Source organism: Salvelinus alpinus, chromosome 5 (assembly GCF_045679555.1).
Source record: "Salvelinus alpinus chromosome 5, SLU_Salpinus.1, whole genome shotgun sequence".
In the NCBI taxonomy this organism is placed as follows: Eukaryota; Metazoa; Chordata; class Actinopteri; order Salmoniformes; family Salmonidae; genus Salvelinus; species Salvelinus alpinus.
Window position 1 is genome coordinate 50,542,301 of NC_092090.1, and position 19,161 is coordinate 50,561,461.

The 19,161-nt window shown below is 42.2% G+C and overlaps 1 protein-coding gene across 3 annotated transcripts in view; it reads left to right on the forward strand.

Annotated features, from left to right (window-relative positions):
- Positions 1-19,161, forward strand: part of LOC139576298 (low-density lipoprotein receptor-related protein 4-like) — a 234,579-nt gene that overhangs the window by 98,654 nt on the left and 116,764 nt on the right. The window lies entirely within an intron of this gene.

Genomic DNA, 19,161 nt, shown 5'->3' on the forward strand with positions numbered 1-19,161 from the left:
ACCAATCTGTATACCAAATTATTAAAATCGGATCATTTGAACATGTCTTTCATGACTTTGAAAAAAAAAAAGACCCTCCAAAATGTTGATGTCCCAAGTGTCCAGAGTCTAAATTTTGTACAATATGGAGCAGTAATTCACGTACGCTTTGAAGAATATAAACAAGAAAATCGTCAGATTTGTCCATCAGTTAGCATGGAGGACAAATTTCCATTATTGCCATTTTAAAGTACTTCTCATCTTGACTCTGAAACGTGTTTTGGTTGGTTGTTTGTGCGTGTTGTCCAATAGATGTGTCTTATAGTTTGATACCTAGCTCTGTGGTCGTTGACCTCTGTCGGAGGAAGTGAACTGGATTATAAATTGCAACTCCATACAGAGCGTAAATAAACCACCCCGGGACTTCCCCATGACCAACTCCCATGTCATGACTGTTGAGTAGCTCTATTCAACCTCACACTCTGTAAAAGTTAGCGTCTGATGTAGCAGGCCAGTTACACCTATCCAATCTTTTGCGGTTACACCTTTGAGATTGACACTGGGGTTAAGGCGTCTAGGGGTTAAGGGTTGTCTCTGGGCAGGGTGGTAGTCTCTAGTTCAGGGGTGTCCAACTCCTTCCATGGCGGGCCGAGTGTCTGCTGGTTGTTGTTATTTCCTTTCAATTTGTGTCCAATTAAGACCTAAGACAACCAGGTGAGGTGAGTTCTTAAGTAATCAGTGACCTTAATGGACAAATCAAGTACAAGGGAAGAGTGAAAAGCTGTAGACACTCAGCCATCCATGGAATGAGTTTGAAGCCTGTGCTCTGGTAAATCCTTGTTCATACGGCAAGCCTTAATGCTCAAATCAGTTTTGTTTTTCAAATCTGTTTTGGACTACTGACTGTCCAAACAGCAAGTTACAAGTGACCAAATCGTATTTGTGTGTGTGTTCAGACAGCAGTCATTTGCTGACATACAGTGGGGAGAACAAGTATTTGATACACTGCCGATTTTGCAGGTTTTCCTACTTACAAAGCATGTAGAGGTCTGTAATTATTATCATAGGTACACTTCAACTATGAGAGACGGAATCTAAAACAAAAATCCAGAAAATCACATTGTATGATTTTTAAGTAATTAATTTGCATTTTATTGCATGACATAAGTATTTGATACATCAGAAAAGCAGAACTTAATATTTGGTACAGAAACCTTTGTTTGCAATTACAGAGATCATACGTTTCCTGTAGTTCTTGACTAGGTTTGCACACACTGCAGCAGGGATTTTGGCCCACTCCTCCCTACAGATCTTCTCCAGATCCTTCAGGTTTCGGGGCTGTCGCTGGGCAATACGGACTTTCAGCTCCCTCCAAAGATTTTCTATTGGGTTCAGGTCTGGAGACTGGCTAGGCCACTCCAGGACCTTGAGATGCTTCTTACGGAGCCACTCCTTAGTTGCCATGGCTGTGTGCTTCGTGTCGTTGTCATGCTGGAAGACCCAGCCACGACCCATCTTCAATGCTCTTACTGAGGGAAGGAGGTTGTTGGCCAAGATCTCGCGATACATGGCCCCATCCATCCTCCCCTCAATACGGTGCAGTCGTCCTGTCCCCTTTGCAGAAAAGCATCCCCAAAGAATGATGTTTCCACCTCCATGCTTCACGGTTGGGATGGTGTTCTTGGGGTTGTACTCATACTTCTTCTTCCTCCAAACACGGCGAGTGGAGTTAGACCAAAAAGCTCTATTTTTGTCTCATCAGACCACATGACCTTCTCCCATTCCTCCTCTGGATCATCCAGATGGTCATTGGCAAACTTCAGACAGGCCTGGACATGCACTGGCTTAAGCAGGGGGACCTTGCGTGCGCTGCAGGATTTTAATCCATGACGGCGTAGTGTGTTACTAATGGTTTTCTTTGAGACTGTGGTCCCAGCTCTCTTCAGGTCATTGACCAGGTCCTGCCGTGTAGTTCTGGGCTGATCCCTCACCTTCCTCATGATCATTGATGCCCCACGAGGTGAAATCTTGCATGGAGCCCCAGACCGAGGGTGATTGACCATCATCTTGAACTTCTTCCATTTTCTAATAATTGCGCCAACAGTTGTTTCCTTCTCACCAAGCTGCTTGCCTATTGTCCTGTAGCCCATCCCAGCCTTGTGCAGGTCTACAATTTTATCCCTGATGTCCTTACACAGCTCTCTGGTCTTGGCCATTGTGGAGAGGTTGGAATCTGTTTGATTGTGTGTGGACAGGTGTCTTTTATACAGGTAACGAGTTCAAACAGGTGCAGTTAATACAGGTAATGAGTGGAGAACAGGAGGGCTTCTTAAAGAAAAACTAACAGGTCTGTGAGAGCCGGAATTCTTACTGGTTGGTAGGTGATCAAATACTTATGTCATGCAATAAAATGCAAATTAATTATTTAAAAGTCATACAATATGATTTTCTGGATTTTTGTTTTAGATTCCGTCTCTCACAGTTGAAGTGTACCTATGATAAAAATTACAGACCTCTACATGCTTTGTAAGTAGGAAAACCTGCAAAATCGGCAGTGTATCAAATACTTGTTCTCCCCACTGTAGCTATGCTAGTTGTCATGGTAATGATTGGTGTGCGCGCAGTGGTGTAGGCTGATTGGTGGTGGTGCTTGTGTTTCCTATCACTCAGAAGTTACTGTATGTAGCAAGCTAAGGTGGCAACAATGACTGCCATGGATGTTTCCCAGTTGCTTTAAATGTTTTAAATCATAGGGTAAGAACACTTTTAAAGCCTCAAAGGAACTTCCAAAACAAATCATTTTTGGCTAGCCACAGCAGTCAACTAGCTAGCTAGGTAGCCATTAAGCTTTCTAGCACATTCACTAAATTGTTTGTAAACAATTAACAAGCTAGTTTGCTACCACATGTTCTTTTTAAACTGTCAACAGAGTAGCTAGCAAGCAACAAGATATGAAGGTGGTTTGAAATGTGACATGAAATATCAGATTCCATGTGCTTTTTGGATGTTCAGACTGCAGGAAAAAGAACAGATTTGAATCGGATATGCAAATAAATAGGATTTGAGTCACTTCAAAACTGCCAATGTGAACACTGCTTTAGATGACCAAATGATGGCACTAAAACTGTTGAACAATCACATGATATGTATTTAGACTGCTATCAAGGTTTAGTTAGGATAAAGATGTGTGGTATATTTTGCTAGTCAAAATCAGATTTTTGGCTTGAGAGCTCTGTATTTATGGTCTCCCGAGTGGCGCAGCGATCTAAAGCACTGCATGTTAGTGCTAGATGCGTCACTACAGTCCCTGGTTCGATTCCGGGCTGTATCACAGCCGGCCGTGATTGGGAGTCCCATAGGGCTGCGCACAATTGGCCCAGCGTCGTTAGGTTTTGGCCGGGGTAGGCCGTCATTGTAAATAAGAATTTGTTCTTAACCGACTTGCCTAGTTAAATAAAGGTTAAATAAATAAATGTGTGTCTTCTACTTCCACCAGTCAGTGACATCCTCTTTAAATACAGCTGATCTTATCACCCTATAACGCAGCTCCACATTGGCACATAGCACTGAGTCATTCAGCCAATCATTGATCTCATTGGTTCCATATGTACCAACCTAGTCCAGGTGGAGTCAATATGCACCTGGCCTGGCTGTGACCGGGTCACTGAAATGAGTGCCATTGGGTCAGAAATGGAGAACCATAACATTCGGTGGTCCACTCTGACTGTGTATATTCTCTGTGCTCACTAACGGATGCTTAGGTGACTTTTGGCCTCTGCTAAGCGTTCAGAGAAGCACTGGCACCAGAGCTGTTGGTGCTGATGTGTGTGCGCATGCGTGCATGTTTGTGCGTGTGTGGTAATGCATACAGGTGCGTGTGTGTGCACAGTTCCTCTCATCTGTCCACCTCTTTCCCAGTAAGGAAGGGATGAGGGAAGTAATTGGTGATGCCTTGCCCCAGGCACTAAGCATTATTGATCCAGGCCAGTAGAATCAGTGTGGAGTCTGATCACTCACTATACTCCCTCCGCTGGTACTGAGATCATTTAAGCAGACAGTAGATATTAGCCTTTTCAATTAGCCTTCTTCAATCCATTTAGTCATGTCTGATCGATCCCGGGAAGATCGCTTATTGTGATCACTTTGTGAGGCTGGCTTGAGGTAAAGCTGCCCATAACCACAGTTCTAGGATCAGTTTACTCCTATACAACACTGAACCCATGTGCCCCGTTTTTGACAATGCATATCTGTTGCACTCCAAACTCACATTAATAAAGTAGGTGCTGAGGTTTGTCTATGACAAACATATAGGGTAAGATATGTCCCTGTCCGGAGACAACCCCTAGGCATGTGTAGATATGAATTATATAGTTGTGTACATATGCAATATGGAAATAATTCATTAAAAAATAAATCTAAAATGTTATTGACAAAACTCAGAGGGCAAGGTGGAGCTAGCTACAATCACACTGCTTACACTTTTCCCCATTATTTCAGATCCATTTGAATTGCCCAAGGAAGTAAGGGCTATGGGTTGTTTCTAGACACGCAAATAATGATGTTCTTACTTTCAGAGAGAAGGCAGTTAAATAGAATGCAGATCAAATGGCATGGGGTTGTGGGAAATGGAGGAAAGTGTAGGTCATATGATCCGGGCCTCCATTGCACACATTTAATTAACTCTGAGCGCTTGTGGAGATGGGCTTATGAAAAAAACAACGTTGCGACTTTATGGTTTTAAATAAACATTCTCAAAACAGGGCAAATAATTGGATTAATCGAGTCAGTTTCTCTCAGGCTAGGGCCACAAATGAATTACATTACATGTTGCAGTAGCATAGGGGATACTGTTTGGCTGGGTGAATTATCTGAATGATCACACACACATGGAATTCCATGATTCAGCTGTAGGGTGTAGACTGTGGCTGAGTGCATCCTAACCACACACACACACACACACACACACACACACACACACACACACACACACACACACACACACACACACACACACACACACACACACACACACACACACACTGCAGTGGTTTACTTAAGTGTGTGCTGATAGCCCCATGAGGAGCCAGTCACAATTTATATCAATTGAGCAATTTACAGAGAAAGCAGAATACTCTGGGCTGGAAATGGCATGCATAGTATATTTTCTGTGCAGAAGTGGGTGTGGGTATGTGGTCAGTTTGTGTCGGAGTATTCCATGTAAACCTCCTGATCTAATTAAGGTCTGGAATTTAGAACACCAGTGTGTGTGTGTGTCAAATGAAATCAAATTTTATTTGTCACAAAGACATGGTTAGCAGATGTTTATGCGAGTGTAGCGAAATGCTTGTGCTTCTAGTTCCGACAATGTAGTAATAACCAACGAGTAATCTAACCTAACAATTTCAAAACAACTACCTTATACACACAAGTGTAAAGGGATGAAGAATATGTACATACAAATATATGAATGAGTGATGGTACAGAACGGCAAGGTGCAGAAGATGGTATAGAGTATAGTATATACATATGAGATGAGTAATGTAGGGTATGTAAACATTATATTAAGTGGCATTGTTTAAAGTGGCTAGTGATACATTTTTGACATCAATTTTTCCAATATTAAAGTGGCTGGAGTTGAGTCAGTATGTTGGCAGCAGCCACTCAATGTTAGTGGTGGCTATTTAACAGTCTGATGGCCTTGAGATAGAAGCTGTTTTTCAGTCTCCCTGTACTGACCTCGGCTTCTGGATGATAGCGGGGTGAACAGGCAGTGGCTCGGGTGGTTGTTGTTCTTGATGATCTTTATGGCCTTCCTGTGACATCGGGTGGTGTAGGTGTCCTGGAGGGCAGGTAGTTTGCCCCCGGTGATGCGTTGTGCAGACCTCACTACCCTCTGGAGAGCCTTACGGTTGTGGGCGGAGCAGTTGCCCTACCAGGCGGTGATACAGCCCGACAGAATGCTCTCGATTGTGCATCTGTAAAAGTTTGTGAGTGCTTTTGGTGACAAGCCAAATTTCTTCAGCCTCCTGAGGTTGAAGAGGCGCTGCTGTGCCTTCTTCACCACGCTGTCTGTGTGGGTGGACCAACAATCAGTGTGTGTGTCTCTGTCTGTCTGTCTGTCTGTCTGTCTGTCTGTCTGTCTGTCTGTCTGTCTGTCTGTCTGTCTGTCTGTCTGTCTGTCTGTCTGTCTGTCTGTCTGTCTGTCTGTCTGGATGGATGGATGGATGGATGGATGGATGGATGGATGGATGGATGGATGGATGGACAGGGTGGCCCATATAGTGTTTCATTCGAGCACAGGGACCAAGGGACAGAGTGTTTATGTGTGTCTGGGCAAATGTTTTGATGCCAGATGAATAGGTTTTACAGTAACTTTTTTCAACTGGTGGTGCTACTGACTTTTTCAGCTTGTGGCACCAGCACATGATTTAGTTGCACCAATTTGATTTATATATTTTTTTAAATAATTGATAATGACATGGCCTGTGTCCCATAATGTGCCTGCATTCCATACAGAACCAGGCCAATAATGAATAGCCATCTTTTAAATTAGGATGCCCTCATGTTCTAACATTTATTTAGATAGATTTACTGTAAACAGCAAAGCAAGAGATTGTTAAAATAAAGTGCAAAATGTATTTCTCGCAGGTTTCAAAGTGCCATGAGTTATTTTCTGCGAAATCATCTATAAGGCAGAATTTGAAAAAACAAAACTTGATATCAAAACAATACCATGGCAAAACAATTACAAACAGGGAGGAGGACTGTGATTTCCCTCAATTTGTCAGGTTCTCAAAATCACCCTTACATTTTTTTTTTTTTTAAATAGGACATCCAATTTTTTTTGTTTTTCTAAGTCCACAACCATGTTTAAACCACATCAGGGGACAATTTTTGAGGTAACGGTAACCCTTTAATCCAGGTGTGCACCAAACAGCCTGTTGTTTTTGGCTAGCGGTGTTTCAGTAGCACACTTCTGATGGAGTTTTCAAAACAAGTGGCCACTGGATTGATGCAAATAATCATGATTCTTATACCACTTCCTTATGCCATTTAAACCAGCGTTTCTCTCATGTTCTCAGCTTTCTTTCATTGACCAGTAGCCAAAGGCACAATAGTCATATTAGCAACCCATGCTAGTTGATCCATCTTTAGATCTCCCCTCTCAAAATCCCTAAGGGATATTTGCATCTCGCACATGTAACCTCTCACATGTGTGGTGCGCTTTTGAGAATGGTGTTTTCCCTCTAATTGCATTTAGAAACAGTTGAGCGTGTAGCCTACTGCAGTGTGCGCATTGCTGCGCTTATAATGTGAAGAAATAGTTTATCAACATATTAAGCTAAACCTTCTGATCTGTTGCATCAGCCTCATTTGCTTTTTTTTTGTAGGCTACAGTGGTTGTATGAATTTGGGATCTACGTCGCACAACTGTGCCAGAGTCTGTTTGGAATATTTCTTTCTTGCACAGAACAACAAGCTGACCAATAGAATAAGTCAACTTTTCTACTATGGGGGATAGTAGATTGACATAAGCTAGTGATTTTGCAGTTCGTTACTCATCTTGTTGGCTGAGGAAAAGTAAATGTGGACAGTTCTTCGAACATCTTCAAGGTGCGCCTCGGAATTCGATAAGGGACTCAGGTCGTTGCATCCCGATGTGTCTGTCTTCACTTGTACTTCGGGCGCTGCGAGGCCTGTGAGAAGGACCCGATCACGTGACGGGCATTAGTTAATAAGAATTGAGATATCTGAGAGAGCCATGTGAGTGAGAGGTGCTTCGGAGCACGACGATTGGCAGAAGGGAATTATAATTATCATATTCAGCCCAAGGGCACAAATGTCACTTTTGCTGCAAGGCATGGATTTTTTGGGGGGGCCTTACGGCCACACAAGATGCCGCCGGGAAATTGGAGGACTGTGGTTATCTTTTAATTACCTTTCCATCTACTAGGGTATCTGTGGGAGAGACTAAAACCGTCAGCATGCTTCAGTTCGGCTGGCACCTAGCCAAAATGAACGAGTGTGCTTGCGTACTCCCTTAAAAGACAATCACTTGACAAATGAGAAAAAAGTGGCAGTAGTACTGTTTTGAGACGCCGAAGCCAGTTTACACGTCCTCAAAATAGTCAGAATTAATCTCCGATAACTTCAGAAATGTTGACATTTTACAGTAGTGGTGCAATTTTACATCTAACTACGATGTTTGGTGCAGTATTTCTCAAGGGAAAAAAATGTGCATGCATCGTCTCTCGTCGAATGACAACAAAGACTTTATTGAAGAATCCCTACCAACGAAGGGGTGTAAACTTCAGTTCCGATCTTCGGCTTGCCTCCAGAAAAAAAAATTGTGTTCCTGAACTGCCCAAAAAAAGCTCACGAAGTCCAAAACAAACAAAAACGTCACAAAATGTTGTCATAATATATGCACAAACTCTTCCGAACTGTTTCCGCTGGGAAGGATGCGGACGCCTTAAGGATCCAGGTATAGAAGTTTTAGGATGTAGGACTCAAAACTGACCTTGTTCAGTGTGGATGGTATCATCTTAGAGGTGGGACAGAGGGAGGGGTAGTGTCGTGGAAATTCATACGGAGAGAGTCATTTCTTCAAACAATCATCTTTTTTTAATAGTGATTCATTATTGCAATAATGAGGCTGGTCGACCCCACACCCTTGCGTGTTGGACCGAGTAACCCAACCTTTACACAAATGCAGAGTACTATATATAGCTGACACTAAAAATGCTTCGTCATGGTTGGTTCCACCCCTCCCATGCAGACCAAGGGGCATCATAATGCACTCTGGGTTCATCCGCTCATTATCTGCACGGGGTTGTTGTCTTAACCCCACCCTGGCTTTGTTTCCCAGTTGCAAGGATGCTTCTGAGACAATTAGGGATTGTTCTACTCCTAAGCTATCTCTTGTAAAAACACATCGTCTATGTAATGCAGTCTTTAAATCATTTTTGTCAGCTCAAGCCATCTCTAGTGACCATACACTCAGATTAGCTGCAGGGAACTAGTGTGGAGACCATAAAAACATAGACACTAGTAGGACAGAAATGTCTTACTATTAGTTAAATATTAATTGATAACCATTAATATAGAATAAATCAGGTAAATACAGAATTGTTCTATCACAGTAGGAAGGTGAAAATGACGTAAGAAAATGCACTTAGCAGCCGTCAAGTCTTCCTCTGAACTCCACATGTGGATGCCAAGTAATTTTTATGGAGCGGACCTCTGTGGTCCGCATGGGGTGTCCATCAATGTGCATGTTGAAAAACAGTGTGTTTGCGTGTGTGTGTGTCTGGTTATGTGTGTTTATGCTGTATGTGTGTGCTCATTAAATTGTAGGGCACAGCTTCTCATAGAATGCCTTTGGGCTAAAGCTCTGTTGGGGGTGTGTTGGCTGGAACCGGACAAAAAAAAAATCCTCTCCCCACGCTTCACTCCTCCCCATCAAAGTGTGTGTGCGTGAAGGTGTGTGTATGTTTGCTCCACTCCTATGTCTGATGTGTCAGTACAGCTGTGAAGCGGGCTTAGAGGGACGGGAGAGGGCAGCTACACACACACTAAAGAAAGCCTGGCAAGGTTAAACCATATGAATCTTCTATTGCACATACTGTAGGTGTAATGGACATTATAAGAAGAATAGAGAGGGAAGAGATCGATGGCTGGATATAGAGAGATTACAGGGTGAGCAGGAGAGATGGAGCGACAGAGGGAGATGACAGGGTGAGCAGGAGAGATGGAGGGACAGAGAGAGATAACAGGGTGAGCAGGAGAGATGGAGGGACAGAGAGAGATAACAGGGTGAGCAGGAGAGATGGAGCGACAGAGGGAGATGACAGGGTGAGCAGGAGAGATGGAGGGACAGAGGGAGATGAAAGGGTGAACAGGAGAGATATAGAGATGACAGGGTGAGCAGGAGAGATGGATGGATATAAAGAGGGAGAGTTTGATGAAAGTTAGTTATGTCTGTCTGTAAGTGTAGTCTATCCTATTAGCCATTCCTTCCACCACTTTCTCCTAAATATCTATCTTTTCTACATTTCCTTCCTTTTTGAGGCAGTCTCTTTTATTAGTTTTCCATCTCTTTCTTTCATCTCTTCCTTATCCATTTCTATTGGACTTTTCCCCCATCTGATCTGCTCTCCTCCCTCACTTCAATGCTCTACCTCACATCTCTTACCTTCCTTCTATTCTTTATCCCTTTTTCCCCTCTCTCTCTCATATCACCCTTCGGTTTTCTCTGCGCTGGCCAGCTTAGATTCAGGCCAGCGGGACTTGAGCTGGTACACACAGACACACACACACACACGTTTCTGGTAACCTCCTGCTGAGTTGAAAGGCTCAGGTTCTGGGGTGGGGGGGTTGTTGTTTGTCTACTGAGGTAGCTGGTGGGCACGGGCTGTAAAGGAAATGTGGTAGTGATTGAAAATGTGGCTTGAGATATACCCACCACCACCTCCGAGTTTTGTGCTTGTGGGGAAGTTTTTACCTGAGGGGGCGTCCCCCCAAATTAAACTTTACCCCCCCACCCACCCAATAATCCTCTGTTCTCACCGGTCCTAGCCAATCAGAGACGAGTTGGCGGGGGAGCGGTTGAACAGCATGAGACAAGAACAGGCCTTAGAGGAAGAGATTAGAACACCACTCCCTCCATCCCTCGCTCTCTCCTTCCATCTCTCTATCTAGAGGGAGCTTTTCATCCAGTCCACATTATATCTGCCTGCTCGCCAGGGGGGGACCTGCAGTGACAGAATTCACTTTATTCTCTTTCTTTCGCTCTGAGGCCCTGTTTCTCTCTCATTTCTATCCCTCAGTAGTTTGGTTTCATCTTTTCATTTCTTCCTTCTCTCTCTCCTTTCAATCTCTCTCCCACCTCTGCTTTTCGTTCCCTCCCCCCATCTCTCTGTTTGCGTCCAGACAAAACAGCATAATCCTCCAACTTTCTCGCTCTAGCTGGGGCCCACCACCATGGCCCTCTTGAGGCACTGAGATCCAATCTCCTCTGCCCTCCTTCCTAAATATTTACTCCCTGACTCAAGGATCGGGTAGAAGGGACACGATAAGTGAGTTATTGAGGAGAGACAAAAAGAGAAAGAACTCATTGCTTTTGGCTTTTCTTTAACAGCAGGCTTTTTGGGGGGAGCTAGAAACAGTGGGGCCGAATGAAGCTGGACTTTATTAAAGAAGTCTTAGTTTATAGGGGTAGTTTTGTGGTCTTTATCAGGTTCATCCACACATACACAACATGGCCAAAAGTAGGTGGACACCTGCATGTCGAACATCTCATTCCAAAGTCTTCGGCATTAATATGGAGTTTGTCCCCCCTTTGCTGCTGTAACAGCCTTCACTCTTCTGGGAAGGCTTTCCACTAGATGTTGGAACATTGCTGCGGGGACTTGCTTCCATTCAGCCACGAACATTAGTGAGGTCTGGCACTGATGTTGGGCGATTAGGCCTGGCTCGCAGTCGGCATTCCAATTCATCCCAAATGTGTTTGATGCTGTTGACGTCAGGACTCTGCGCAGGCCAGTCTAGTTCTTCCACACCAATCTCGACAAACCATTTCTGTATGGACCTCGCTTTGTGCACTGGGGGATTGTCATGCTGAAACAGGAAAGGACCTTCCCCAAACTTTTGCAACAAGTTTGGAAGCACAGAATCGTCTAGCATGTCATTGCATGCTGTAGCACTAAGATTGCCCTTCACTGGAACGAAGGGGCCTAGCCCGAACCATGAAAAACAGCCCCAGACCATTATTCTTCCTCCACCAAACTTTACAGGTAGCATTCTCCTGGCATCCGCCAAACTCAGATTTGTCCGTCGGACTGCCAGATGGTGAAGTGTGATTCAGTACTGACTTGTTGAAAAGGTGGCCATCCTATGACGGTGCCACATTGAAAGTCACTGAGCTCTTCAGTAAGGCCATTTTACTGCCAATGTTTGTCTATGGAGATTGCATGGTTGTGTGCTAAATTGTCAGCAACAGGTGTGGCTGAAATAGCCCGAATCCACTAATTTGAAGGGGTGTCCACATACTTTTGTATATATAGTGTAGGTTTAGTTAGTTGTGTTGTATTTGGATCACGAACTCACACACATACAGAGATCTGAACAGGGCCTCCCTCATTTAGTACGGCACTTGTTTTTCCAGAGAACTCTTTAGCCATTCCCTAATCGCAGAAACCCAGAACAAAAATATTGCGTAATATTTCTCAGATGCTCGATTTAAGTTCTGGGGGCAAAATGAGAAAATATACTAGAACGGGGAACAGAAGCAGGGCGGTACCTCCACCCCACTCTCCTTGCAAGTTTATTGGCCAAATGTCCCCTCCCTTTCTGAAATTCGAAAGATGCTAAATCTGATTTGCAGCAACAATTTGTGCTTTTCAGGAGGGAATATTTACTGAATAATTCTGTGATGGTTGCAGTCCACAAAGATGAAATGGCATTGAACCAAATGAATAAGATCCATTGATTTAGGTTGAGGTGCCGCTAGTCCAGTTATACTGTACAAAAGACTGCCAGTTCATTGAAAAGTTTGGTGTCTACAAGCTATGAGTCCCCACTATAAAGAGAAAGTCTGCTACAAACCACACTCAATCTCAGACTAGTTTCTTTCCTCAGCTGTGCCACTTATAGTGTGGGAAAATGTGTATTTTTCGGGAACTTTTTAAATGCTATTTACAACAAATCGATTGCTTATTTTTCTACCAAACTATTGGGATAGTTCCACAACTATTTGAAGACATGAAACCTTTTACAATGTTTCCATTGTGTATGGTCATCTGTGACATTTTTTTCATTGGACCAATGAACGAATAGTTTGGTTTATATGTTATTGTCTTGCTTCTATTGTACTTTGTTGGTAATTGTCCTGACATTTTTGCTGTCTCCTCACATACTTCTGGTTAACCTTAGTGTCAGTGTCAGACACCTGACAACACTTGACAACAGATTGTAAACAGTGCAGTGTTATTTGTGGTCAGGTGTAGTTACAGCCTGTGTGTGGGGGTAAGATTTTCTTTCAGTATGATCTGTAAAAGGGTCATGTTTTATACAGTGGTTCCCAAACATTTTATAGTCCTGTGCCCCTTCAAATATTCAACCTCCAGCTGCATCCCCCCTCTAGCACCAGGGTCAGCACACTCTCAAATGTTTTCTTTTTTGCCATCATTGTAAGCCTGCCACACACGCACACTATACGATACATTTATTAAACATAAGAATGTTTAATAACACAAACCGGCTCATGGGAAGTGACAAAGAGCTCTTATAGGACCAGGGCACAAATAATAATAATCAATAATTTTGCTCTTTATTTAGCCATCTTACTTCTAAAACCTTATTTGTTCATCAAAAATTGTGAATAACTCACCACAGGTTAATGAGAAAGGTGTGCTTGAAAGGATGCACATAACTCTGCATTGTGGGTTGTATTGGAGAGAGTCTCATTCTTTTTCCACACACTGTGCCTGTATTTAGTTTTCATGCTAGTGAGGGCCGAGAATCCACTCTCACGTAGGTATGTGGTTGCAAAGGGCATCAGTGTCTTTACAGCGAGCTTTGCCAAGGCAGGATACTCTGAGTGCAGTCCATTCCAGAAGTCTGACAGTGGCTTCTGATTAAATTCTATTTTCACAGCACTGCTTGTTGCAATTTCGATGAGGCTCTCTTGTTCAGATATCGGTAAGTGGACTGGAGGCAGGGCATGAAAGGGATAACGAATACAGTTGTTTGTGTCATCCGTTTCTGGAAAGTACCTGCGTAATTGTGCACCCAACTCACTCAGGTGCTTCGCTATAATCACATTTGACATTGTCCGTAAGCTTGAGTTCATTTGCACACAACAAATCATACAGTGATGGAAAGACCTGTGTGTTGTTCTTGTTAATGCAGACAGAGAAGAGCTCCAACTTCTTAATCATAGCCTTAGTTTTGTCCCGCACATTGAATATAGTTGCGGAGAGTCCCTGTAATCCTAGATTCAGATCATTCAGGCGAGAAAAAACATCACCCAGATAGGCCAGTCGTGTGAGAAACTCGTCATCATGCAAGCGGTCAGACAAGTGAAAATTATGGTTAGTAAAGAACACTTTAAGCTCGTTTCTCAATTCAAAGAAACGTGTCAATACATTACCCCTTGATAACCAGCTCACTTCTGTATGTTGTAAAAGTGTTACATGGTCGCTGCCCATATCATTGCATAGTGCAGAAAATACACGAGAGTTCAGGGGCCTTGCTTTAACAAAGTTAACCATTTCACTGGAGTGTCCAAAATGTCTTTCAATCTGGCAGGCATTCCCTTGGCAGCAAGAGCCTCTCGCTGGATGATGCAGTGTACCCAAGTGGCGTCGGGAGCAACTGCTTGCCCGTGCGTTACTACTCCACTATGTCTCCCTGTCATGGCTTTTGTGCCGTCAGTACAGATACCAACACATCTTGACCAACAAAGTCCATTTGATGTCACATAGCTGTCCATTACTTAAAAAATATCCTCTGTTGTACTGGTTTGCAGAAGAGGATGTCTTCCTTAATTGACCCCCCATAAACGTAATGGACATATACCAGGAGCTGTGCCAGGCCCGCCACGTCTGTTGACTCATCCAGCTGTAACGCATAGAATTCACTGGTTTGTATGCGAAGCAGTAGTTGTTTCAAAACATCTCCTGCCATGTCACTGATTCGTTGTAAATCAGTGTTTGATGAAGGCATTGTCTGTTTCGTTTTTTTGGCCTTTTCCCCCAGCATTGTCCCAGCCATATCCTCGGTAGCAGGAAGAATTAAGTCCTCCACAATAGTATGGGGCTTGCCTGTCCTAGTCACTCGGTAGCTCACCATATAAGAAGCTTTTTAATGGTATCTGTTGGTTTTATACATGTCTTACTACTCGAAAGTCGTCTTAATTCTCTCTCAAAAAAATCGCTTTGCTTATTTTTCAAATTGACATGTTTTGTTTCTATATGTCTGCGCAAGAGTAAAGGTTTCATCGAGTTGTGAGAGTACTTTTGCACATACAGTTGAAGTCAGAAGTTAACTTTTCCATTTTCATGTTTGGATGAAAAGCATGCCCAGAGTAAACTGCCTCCTACTCAGTTGCAGATGCTAATATATGCATATTATTATATATTAGTATTGGATAGAAAACACTCTGAAGTTTCTAAAACTGTTTGAATCATGTCTGTGACTATAACAGAACTTATTCGGCAGGCAAAACCCCGATGAGAAACCATTCAGATGTTGTTTTTTTTGAGGTCACTCTCTTTTCAATGGGTTTTCATTGGGAATCCAGATTTCTAAGGCACCTTCCTGCAGTTCCTATCGCTTCCACTGGATGTCAACAGTCTTTAGAAATTGGTTGAGGTTTTTCCTTTGAGAAATTAAGAAGTAGCCATGTTCAGAATGAGGCTCCAGTGAAGTGTACTGTTTGTTAGAGGCGCGTGACCAGAACACATGCTACACATTGTTTTCCTCCGGTATTGAATACAGATCATCCCGTCTTCAATTTTATCGATTATTTACGTAAAAAAATACCTAAAGTTGTATTACAAAAGTAGTTTGAAATGTTTTGATAAAGCTTATAGGTAACTTTTGAGATATTTTGTAGTCAAGTTGTGCACGTTGAAACCGGTGTTTTTCTGGATCAATTAATCGAACAAAAGGACCATTTGTGATGTTTATGGGACATATTGGAGTGCCAACAGAAAGAAGCTCGTCAAAGGTAAGGCATGAATTATATCTTTATTTCTGCATTTTGTATCGCGCCGGGAGGGTTGAAATATGATGTTCTGTGATTGTTAGCTGGGGTGCTATCCTCAGATTATAGCATTGTTTGCGTTCGCCGTAAAGCATTTTTGAAATCTGACACGTTGGCTGGATTCACAACAAGTGTAGCTTTAATTTGGTATATTGAATGTGTGATTTCATGAAAGTAAATTTTTTATAGTAATTTATTTGAATTTGGCGCTCTGCATTTTCACTGGATGTTGGCCAGGTGGGACGCTACCGTCCCACATATCCCAGAGAGGTTAACATACATTTAGGTTGGAGTCATTAAAACTCGTTTTTCAACCACTCCACAAATTTCTTGTTAACAAACTATAGTTTTGGCAAGTCGGTTAGGACATCTACTTTGTGCATGAGACAGGGTGCCACAGGGTTCAATTCTCAGGCCGACTCTTTTCTCTGTATACGTCAATGATGTCGATCTTGCTGCTGGTGATTCTCTGATCCATTTCTACGCAGATGACACCTTTCGGTATACTTCTGGCTTATTTTTGGACACTGTTAACAAACCCCCAAGACTGGAGGTCGACCGATTAATCGGAATGGCCGATTTAATTAGTGCTGATTTCAAGTTTTCATAACAATCGGTAATCAGCATTTTTGGACGCCGATTACATTGCACTCCACAAGGAGACTGCGTGGCAGGCTGACTACCTGTTACGCGAGTGCAGCAGGGAGCCAAGGTAAGTTGCTAGCTAGCATTAAACTTATCTTATAAAAAAACATCTTAACATAATCACTAGTTAACTACACATGGTTGATGACATTACTAGTTTATTTAGCTTGTCCTGCGTTGCATATAATCAATGCGGTGCCTGTTAATTTATCATCGAATCACAGCCTACTTCGCCAAATGGGTGATGATTAACCTCTCTAGGGTACGTGAGACGGTAGCGTCCCACCTCTTCAACAACCAGTGAAACTGCAGGGCGCCAAATTCAAAACAACAGAAATCCTATAATTGAAATTCCTCAAACATACATGTATTTTACATCATTTTAAAGATACACTTGTTGTAAATCCAGCCACAGTGTCCGATTTCAAAAAGGCTTTGACGAAAGCAAACCAAACGATTGTTAGGTGAGTGCCTATTCACAGAATAACACAGACATTTTTACAGCCAAAGAGAGGATTCACAAAAAGCAGAAATATAGATAAAATTTATCACTAACCATTGATCTTCATCAGATGACAGATGTATGTTTTGTTCGGTAAAGTTCATATTTATATCCAAAAATCTGAGTTTACATTGGCGCCTTACGTTCAGAAGTCACAAAACATCTTTTGATTTTGCAGAGAGCCACATCAATTTACAGGAATACTCATAATAAACATTGCTAAAATATACAACTGTTATGCATGAAATTTTAGATGCACTTCTCCTTAATGCAACCGCTGTGTCAAATTTCAAAAAAGCTTTACGAAAAAAGCAACCCATGCAATAATCTGGGTTGCATTAAGGCCTTACTTATTTTGAACCATTTATACATTTTCGAGCAAACGGAATGAGCAGCATGTATGTTTGGCTACATACGGACCGTTAGTGGAATTCCCGCGAGAGAGTACCAGTTAATGTGATTGGATGTTAATTATTTGACTAGGCTACCTGTATTTGACATTGTGTTGTTATTTCGCTGAACTCTAGATGTTTTAATTTTATTTTTGCCAGTGAAACAAGGCTACTCAGACGAGGGGGAAAAAATCACTCAAATGTATAGCCCATTGGAAAATATAAATGGACTGTTTGAAAATCTGTTAAAAATAAAAGATTATGTGAATCACAATTTTTGGGTGCGTACCCTGTACGGCAAGTACCCCAGTATGGGAATACCTGCCTTAGAGCAATGTCTACATAAGGCTGCAAATTAAAAACACTCACAAAAGCTGATACGTAAAGCTTAATAAGGAGCAGTGATAATAGCAAAAGCAGTGTGCAGGTTATTTCTTTTTTCTCAGGCCTTAGATCTATAAAAGGAGACATTTATCAACCCAGGGATTTTATTTAACCATTCATCCTCTTAGGAAGAGCATATGATCAGTGTGTGTGTGAGTGACAGCGACTTGAGTGTCGCTCTCATGTCTCCTTCGCTCTAGGGGAATTTGTCATGGCAACACATAAATGTGTTTCTGTTTGAAAAGTTTACGGTAGACTGAGATAATAACTAGCTATTACCGTCACACGTCTCAAACAGAAAACAGACTTTAGATAGTTGTCCTCTCGCATGTGTGAAGACCACAGATGGCAGCTTGAATCTTTACTGAAGTCCCAAATGGCACCCTATTGAATATGTAGTAGTGTAGGGTGCCCGCACCCTACACTACTGTTGACCAGAGCCATTAGCTTTATATGAGGTGTTTGGCCTTTTTCATCAATTAAATAACCTATGTGTTTGCTCTACCTGGCTGAACTGAAGCCAGTTTTTCCTTTGTTGTGTTGACATGTCTCAGGCTAACTATGTAGATTAAAGAATGTCTTCTTCATTGATCTGGTCCATCTCAATTCCACAGCACTTCAAACTCACACAAACAGAGACACACACACACACAAATATACACTGAGTGTACAAAGCATTAGGAAACCTTCTTAATATTGAGTTGCACCCCCTTTTGCCCTCAATCAATACTTTAAATTGCTCGAACAGCACCAGAACATCAAGATGAAATGTATTTTGAATGTTTTTGTTCCAGCAATACGGTGTATTAAAGCTAAAGCAGATTTACCTAGCTCAGTGGAGACCGTAGGAACCTCAAGAGTTAACCAATCCTGTTAACAGGTTAGGCAACTCAGGTGTCTATAAGTTAGATGAGACGGAAGTTTATGGAAGTAGGGCCAAAAAGGGAGTAATGTAGAGATCTACGTGTTTTAGGGATAAGGGATAAGTATCAAAACTGTCACCTGTAACACAATTAAGGGTAGATGGTAGATGTCATCCAAAGGTTTAAGAGTAGTAGCAGCTGCACTTTGATAAATTATATATTTTGTCTTGCCCATTCACCCTCTGAATGGCACTCATACACAATCCATGACTCCATTAACTTGAGGCTTAAAAATCCTTCTTTAACCTGTCTTCTCCCCTTCATCTGCACTGATTTGAAGTGGATTTAACAGGTGTCATCAATAAGGAATCAGAGCTTTCAACTGGATTCACCTGGTAAGTCTATGTCATGGAAAGAGCAGGTGTTCTTAATGTTTTATACACTCAGTTTAGGTGTACAGTTGTGGCCAAAAGTTTTGAGAATGACACAAATATTAATTCCCACAAGGTTTGCTGCTTCAGTGTCTTTAGATATTTTTGTCAGATGTTACTATGGAATTCTGAAGTATAATTACAAGCACTTCATCAGTGTCAAAATCTTTTATTGACAATTACATGAAGTTGATGC